At 38.5% G+C, this 8,290-nt stretch overlaps 1 long non-coding RNA gene across 1 annotated transcript; it reads right to left on the bottom strand.

Annotated features, from left to right (window-relative positions):
* Positions 1-4,561: 4,561 nt before the first annotated feature.
* LOC139978825 (uncharacterized) lies at positions 4,562-7,791 on the bottom strand. The gene is made up of 2 exons (XR_011797026.1): positions 7,397-7,791; positions 4,562-6,236 (listed from the first exon to the last, which is right to left on the bottom strand). It is a non-coding gene; the product is annotated as an uncharacterized lncRNA (long non-coding RNA).
* Between the last annotated feature and the right edge of the window lie 499 nt (positions 7,792-8,290).

Below are 8,290 nucleotides of genomic sequence, written 5' to 3'. Positions count from 1 at the left end.
TACCCGAATTTTCACCCCCCAAAAAAATTGGTTGGGGGCTGCAGCCCCCCCCCCCGCCTCCTACGCCTATATGCCTTTGACCACCCCTCAGCCCCTAAGTCGATCATTATAGCCTGTGCGAACTGTCGTACACTCGGAATTCTTACTCAAACATCTAGTACTCCATAAACAAGGTTACAATGATGTAAAAGACTTTTGTAACAATTTCACCTCAATCAACGGATGGAAAATCTACAAAAGATGGAAACTGTAGACATATTTTTTTTTTATGAGTGACTCACGTAGATGTAAGCTATATATACAGGAAGCAAGGATTACATTCATACTATAATATATATATGGGGGGGGTGGGGGGAACGCGATCGAATATCTCATAAGAGCTATAGCAGGAACAACCGTGTTGCTTATTCTTCGTGTGAATTTTACATTTGCAGTTTGGAACACTCAACAGGATATGTTGAGTGGTGATAGGCCTAGCCTAGTTAGGCCTAACATAATGACATATAGGAAAATTTTTCTGCTTGTCTTTAGTCATTGTTTCCCCCTTGTAGTTTGTATATTCCGTGTATTACCGAATTGACGTCTTATGCGTTTTGTTTACCTATAGCTATATGACAGTGTACGTTGTGTTCATATCTTTACGCTTCGTCATGTAGAACTCAAACTATTCACAATACAAGGTTTGTGCTATCTCTTTTGTTTGGCATAAGAATACCTTCAGACTAGTGGTATTTGGATTCCTGGTAATATAGACCGTGGGGCATAAGGCAAAAATCCCTTTAGTTTTTGAGTTCCGTAGTCCACCTCTGGGGGCAACATAATTTCTTAATAAAAGTGTTGCTTAGAACACCCTAAAATAACCAGAATGAAAACATTTCATGGTTCCTTGCTGCTGTTCATTAGTTCCATTCATAGGGAAATTTCTAACAAAGCCCTAATACAACAACAGTAATTTATGCTCACAAACTTTTGTTGCCAAAGTAATGCTAAGCCCTGATATCAATTGCAACACACATCAGTGTGTGAAGACTATCTACCATTATCATCATACCAAGTTTGACGAAATTCCGACTAGTAATAGTAGCCAAGTAATTGCAATTTGTAGTATTTCACGTTTGACCCCATGACCTCATTAATATTCATGAAATGAGCACCAAAATCAACAGGGTTAATGTACTTACTATGGGCCACCCACTCACCAAGTATGGTAATGATTGGTCATTCCCTTGTTGAGTTATTGTGCAAACAAACTTTTCATAACAAAATAATGCTAGGCCCCCCCACCCCCCCCCCCCCTTATAAACATGCATGATATCAATTGCAACACACGTCAGTGTGTGGAGACTATCTACCAATATCATCATACCAAGTTTGACGAAATTCCAATAAATAGTAGCCAAGTTATTGCAACTTGGGAGTTTTTCACGTTTGACCCGTGACCTCATTAATATTTTTTAACTTTGACCTCGTATAACTTCGCACACGAAGGTCACACGGGGGTCAACCTATTGACATTTATGATCAGAAGGCACCTTTGACATCTGAAAATAGCATCGAAACTGTAAAAATCCCCAAAACACGAAAGGCCACAGAGGTCAAATTGAGGTCAAGGGTCACCCAGATGCGGGTCGACAACTGGATTACATTGAAGCAACTCCCAACCTTAACGGACAGTTCGTTCTCAAGTTATCACAAAAATACTAGTTTTTTTATCATTAATTGACCTTTGGTGACCTCGGATCACATGACCGTTAAGTTTGAAAATATTCCCCTATACCATTTGCAACTTGTCCCAAAATATCAACCGTGTCACACCTTGGAACTGAGAGTTATTGCATTAAATGTCTGAAAATTAACTTTGACCTCGTATAACTCCGCACACGAAGGTCACACAGGGGTCAACTCATTGACATTTATGATCAGAAGGTACCTTTGACATCTGAAAATAGCATCGAAACTGTAAAAATCCCCAAAACATGAAAAGGTCACCAGAGGTCAAATTGAGGTCAAGGGTCACCCAGATGCGGGTCGACAATTGGATTAAATTGAAGCAGCTCCCAACCCTAACGGACAATTCGTTCTCAAGTTATCGCAAAAATACTAGATTTTTATCATTAATTGACCTTTGGTGACCTCGGATCACATGACCGTTAAGTTTGAAAATATTCCCCTATACCATTTGCAACTTGTCCCAAAATATCAACCGTGTCACACCTTGGAACTGGGAATTATTGCACTAAATGTCTGAAAATTTACTTTGACCTCATATAACTTCACACACAAAGGTCACCTGGGGTAAACCTATTGACATTTTTGATTGGTGAGACGTGAATATAGCATCAAAACTGTAAAAATTCAAACATTTTTTTCTTTGCCCATTTTCTCACCCAAAATACTAGTTTTTTAACATTAATTGACCTTTGATGACCTCGGATCACATGACCGTTAAGTTTGAAAATATTCCTCTATACCATTTGCAACTTGTCCCAAAATATCAACCTTGTTACACCTTGGCCCTGGGAGTTATTGCATTAAATGTCTGAAAATTAACTTTGACCTTGTATAACTTTACACACAAAGGTCACCCGGGTGTCAACCCATTGACATTTTTGATCGGAAGGTACCTTTGATATCCAAATCTAGCATCAAAACCAAACATTTTCTTTTTCGCCCGTTTTCTCCCAAACTAAGCACCTTTTTTCTAATGTGACCTTTGACCTTTTGACCTTGGTTTCCAATGTAGTTTGATCTGCTGATTCCAAAAATCAACACGATAAGTCTGTACAGCCATCCTAACTCCGACCGAAAACTTTGACCACTTATAAGTTCGCACACAAAGGTCACACGGGGGTCAACCTATCGATATTTATGATTGGAAGGTACCTTTGACATCTGAAAATAGCATCGAAACTGTAAAATCCCCAAAACATGAAAAGGTCACCAGAGGTCAAATTGAGGTCAAGGGTCACCCAGATGTGGGTCGACAATTGGATTACACTGAAGCAACTCCCAACCCTAACGGACAATTCGTTCTCAAGTTATCGCAAAAAAACTAGTTTTTTATCATTAATTGACCTTTGGTGACCTCGGATCACATGACCGTTAAGTTTGAAAATATTCCCCTATACCATTTGCAACTTGTCCCAAAATATCAACCGTGTCACACCTTGGAACTGGGAATTATTGCACTAAATGTCTGAAAATTTACTTTGACCTCATATAACTTCACACACAAAGGTCACCTGGGGTAAACCTATTGACATTTTTGATTGGTGAGACGTGAATATAGCATCAAAACTGTAAAAATTCAAACATTTTTTTCTTTGCCCATTTTCTCACCCAAAATACTAGTTTTTTAACATTAATTGACCTTTGATGACCTCGGATCACATGACCGTTAAGTTTGAAAATATTCCTCTATACCATTTGCAACTTGTCCCAAAATATCAACCTTGTTACACCTTGGCCCTGGGAGTTATTGCATTAAATGTCTGAAAATTAACTTTGACCTTGTATAACTTTACACACAAAGGTCACCCGGGTGTCAACCCATTGACATTTTTGATCGGAAGGTACCTTTGATATCCAAATCTAGCATCAAAACCAAACATTTTCTTTTTCGCCCGTTTTCTCCCAAACTAAGCACCTTTTTTCTAATGTGACCTTTGACCTTGGTTTCCAATGTAGTTTGATCTGCTGATTCCAAAAATCAACACGATAAGTCTGTACAGCCATCCTAACTCCGACCGAAAACTTTGACCACTTATAAGTTCGCACACAAAGGTCACACGGGGGTCAACCTATCGATATTTATGATTGGAAGGTACCTTTGACATCTGAAAATAGCATCGAAACTGTAAAATCCCCAAAACATGAAAAGGTCACCAGAGGTCAAATTGAGGTCAAGGGTCACCCAGATGTGGGTCGACAATTGGATTACACTGAAGCAACTCCCAACCCTAACGGACAATTCGTTCTCAAGTTATCGCAAAAAAACTAGTTTTTTAACATTAATTGACCTTTGGTGACCTCAGATCACATGACCGTTAAGTTTCAAAATGTTTACCTAACCAGTTCACAACTTGTCCCAAAATATCAACCTTGTCGCATATTGGCACTGGGAGTTATTGCAGTTTTAGTATTTGGGGGTTTTGGACCATAACTGACCTTTGGTGACCTTTGTGGGCACCAAAAACAATAGGGTTCATCTACTCACTATGGGCCACCCACCCACCAAGTTTGATCATGATCAGTCAATCCCTTGTTGAGTTATCGTGCATACAAGCTTAAGCGTCACACACACACACACACACACGCACACACACGCCAACCTGAATACATAGGTTCCTTTGCTTTTAGCAAGGAACCAAAAATCACTTTGTTCCACCAAAATTTCGCGGACGTTAAGGAGAAAATGGCGGTAAAAGAATACTGGAAATAAAGGGCGCCCTCTATTTTTTCAAACTAGCATTAACACCTCTACATTTAAATGGAATTGACCTAACTCTTTTAGAAATGTCTAGATCTATTAGAAAGTAACATAATAAATGTCAATAACAGGTTTGGGGTTATAACCACACATATATTCAGTTTGTCCATACACACTCATAGTTTAAAAGCAAGCTTACACATAATGTAGATTCGAGGATTGACATAACTTAATGTGTGAACATGAAATGCAATGTTAATGTTACCTTAAATATGCCAGTAGTTATGCCAGTGGTGCACCTTTAATAACTATTCCTTCATTTTCTCACAGCATGTGCTATATGGAGAATGAGATTGAAGATCAACGACACAGACATTGTCAATGTGACAATTGTTAAGCTTAAATGTTCACTCTGAAAAGGGTATTTACAACCGATTTATGTGATGTTATAGTTTAGAAACATTGCAATTGGTACCATGAACTTTTTCTGGGGGTACAATTATCCTGAACTCATCCCTTCAAAATTTGTTTGCATAAATGATGATACTATTGAGTTAAACTTTCTGCTACCTTCTTCTGCCTTCTGCTACCTTCATTCCTTGAATTGACCACAACATAAAAGTAATTACAATATGGCATTGCAATATTTTTTAATTGACCAGAGACACAAAATTCTGATGGGGAAGCCCCCTCGAGTGCCAATACCCCATGGCTTTGCCAATTCTTGATTCTAACTTCATGCTACAAAATACAAACACATGAGAGCTCTCAAACTTAACATATAAATGGCTAGATTTGCAGAAAGTCTGCCTGGGCACAGCTTACACAGTCAAACATTATCATGGCTGTTCCAAGACTAAAAACTAGTTATTCCATCTGATCATCTTCGTCTGTGTCCAAGTCTTCTTCAATCTCAAGTATCATCTGACTGATGTTTTCACACCCCTTGCATTGGCATAAATCTGTGCATGGAAGGCCGAAGGATACACAGCAACTGTCTCCTGCATTTGGTAGTTGGCACATGTTTTTCTTACATGAGCAGTTCCCAAGTTCAATTATGCTTTCAGGAGCAGGTGGGAGGCTCATCCAATGAATGGCAAGGTGTCCATCATCAAATATCCATTCATGTTCACTAGGAGATGGTAAGTCTTGATTCTTCATTAAGCTTAGTTTCTAAATTCTTGCCTGGAAGTTGGCACGAAGGATATGTTGATGAAGGGCATCATTATTTGGAGGCATTGTACTCTCCATCCTGTTGGCTTTCTTAAACATATCAAACCGCACGTCGTTGACTGAAGTTACTCCATTTGACCATACAGCTTGTAGACGAATTTTTCAACGGCAAGGAAATTGACTTCATCAACTGTAAAGGAGTCACCCAACATCTTTAATGACTTTGCAGATTCTGCATCACCTTGTATGTGTCTCAAGGCTTTCACTTTTCCCTTCAAGAAAAAGGCACTTACTGAATCACATCTTGGCTTTCTTAACCATTTCAATTCTGGTTGCATCCGTAAATCTCTGATAGCATTTCCTGTGAAATCCACAATTAGTTGGAACTGGAAGTGCAGGTAGGAAGGCTGACTGTAGATCACAATTTTGAAAATGTAAAAACTTAATGGCAGTTTTTCCATTTTCAGTGTGAGGATGATCCTTTCAGATATCCATGCATTTTAGGAAAGGATCCCAAGTCTTGGGAGTGAACTTCTTGTAAATGTCACTGACATCTACATTGGATGGTGTATGACACATGGTTCTTCACCCCTATCATGATCAGTTGAGGTTGGTTCGGTCATAGTTGAAAGACCTACAAGGGAATGTAAATAAGCAATAGTTTAATTACTTTGCTATAGAAAAATGAGTCGACTACCTGTATTTAAGGTTTGCAAAAATAACAGAGTTTGGTCTACATAACTCGGTAACTGTCTTGATTTGTCAGGCATAGCAAAATTGATTTGATGTGGTTAGGTAAATTTCCAATATATACCCTGAAAATGAAAACACGTTTTACTGAATACAATGGGTTGATTATTGACAAAGCTTTTCGATAGAGGTAGTGTGACTTTGATAGTTTCCAATCCAAACTATGTCTTATATGCGACCAGGTTATTGCATCTCAATTGTCAAACCATAAAAGCTGTCTACTTTTCAATAGTCCTTAAATGTAAAGCAATTTCATACCGCCTTAGACATGTTGTCACAAATCAGTCTATATTTATTCCAACAGTGTACACAATTGGAAAACGAGACTGCTCAAACAGTAGCCCACAGTCATTACTATTACTAAACGATATAGTAAAAACAAGACATCAGTTTTATCCTAGTGCAATTCAGTTTAATATACATGGGACAAGTACTTCTATTCCTTCTTTTGACTACTGGTCAATGCTAGTTGTAGAAGGCCTAGGCCTAGCTTACATGTAGGGGAGGGCCTCGGTGTGATTAGCTTAACCGAATTTCACCCTCATGCCAAAAGTTAAATAACAAAACAAATTGATGTTATCTAGTTGTAAATATACATATAGTATACACAAAGATTACGATACGAAAGCATGTGACTTTACCTACGTACACTAGCAGCCTCTGCGAATAGTCACCATGTTAATGATTAACGTTAGTCTATCACTCAATTTGTCCTAATGTCATTTTCAATCTTCTTTTAGTTGACGGACTATAATGTAGACAAGCCTTGTTTTTAGCTTCCAGGGGTCATAAAAATGTAACTTTACTACCCACAAAGCTCAAGAGTATGAAAAAGTTAGGCAAATACTGAGTAAAAATGTCAGTAAACACGGGCAAATCGTACACTAATGACTCAACATTTAAGATTGAACCGTTTTCGCGAAACTAGCTGTTCCAGTGTCCATCCTATGAATACTTGCCAAACGTGATTCGGCTGTGTAAATACGAACTTCGAATGATGATTTCAACTTTATTTCATATGAAAAGAACCTGAAAAGTACTCACCATTGGGTAAATAGGTATGTTGTTTTCAGGTCATATCGGTACATCTATCAAATTTGAAAAACTTGGACGAACGAACTTGTTTTCGTACGCAAAATATGGACGTTTCAACATAACTATGTGATAGCCATGCTGATTTGTGTGTGCTTATTGTCATGTGATTGTCATTTGGCAGTAATGCTGCTTTGCGATTGGTGTATACGGACTTAATCCTACCTTTCAAAGAGAGAGTTTCCAAGTGCTTTCGTGCACAAAATAGTACCAAGTTTACCGAATAACTAAAAAACGTGCGCAAATTTTTCGTGGAACAAAGCGGATTTACGAATAATATAATTTTTGTGAATTTTTGAGAGTAAATTTGAGTTGCCCCTCTGACTGGACTACGGAACTGCAAGAAAAACGGCTTTGCCCTACGGTCTAATAATAGCTAAAAAAAACAGTCAAAGAGAGAGAGAAATATCTAAATAAGGAAGCCTTGGTGACTGAAAGAAAGGGAAAGAGGCAAGTTGCCAGTTTATAACAAACCATCAAGTACCGCACTTGTATTTGGGTACACTAGTGTACTGAAGGGGTTATATATAAAGTTTCAGAGTATAACCCGCAATAACGATCGTTCCCTCCAATGTATGTATTTTTAGATCCGCCTGCAATCAGGAACTTGCGAAGAAGCCTCATTGGATTATCAAAGCCGCAAGCTAACCGAAGTCAATCTCCGATAGATTCATACTTTAACGTCCATGATTATGAATTGTCAATTGACAAGAACTCTGTAACTGGACGACATACATTAATCTTGGAGTGACTCGAACTTCTCGGGACCTTTATATGATTGGAAGGCACCGGCGTTAACCACTGAGCTAACCCTCCTCTGTTTCCATTGTTTCTCTGTTTCCATGT

The sequence above is a fragment of the Apostichopus japonicus genome, chromosome 13 (genome assembly GCF_037975245.1).
Source record: "Apostichopus japonicus isolate 1M-3 chromosome 13, ASM3797524v1, whole genome shotgun sequence".
Taxonomy (NCBI): domain Eukaryota; kingdom Metazoa; phylum Echinodermata; class Holothuroidea; order Aspidochirotida; family Stichopodidae; genus Apostichopus; species Apostichopus japonicus.
This window is presented reverse-complemented; position numbering and strand designations above follow the sequence as displayed.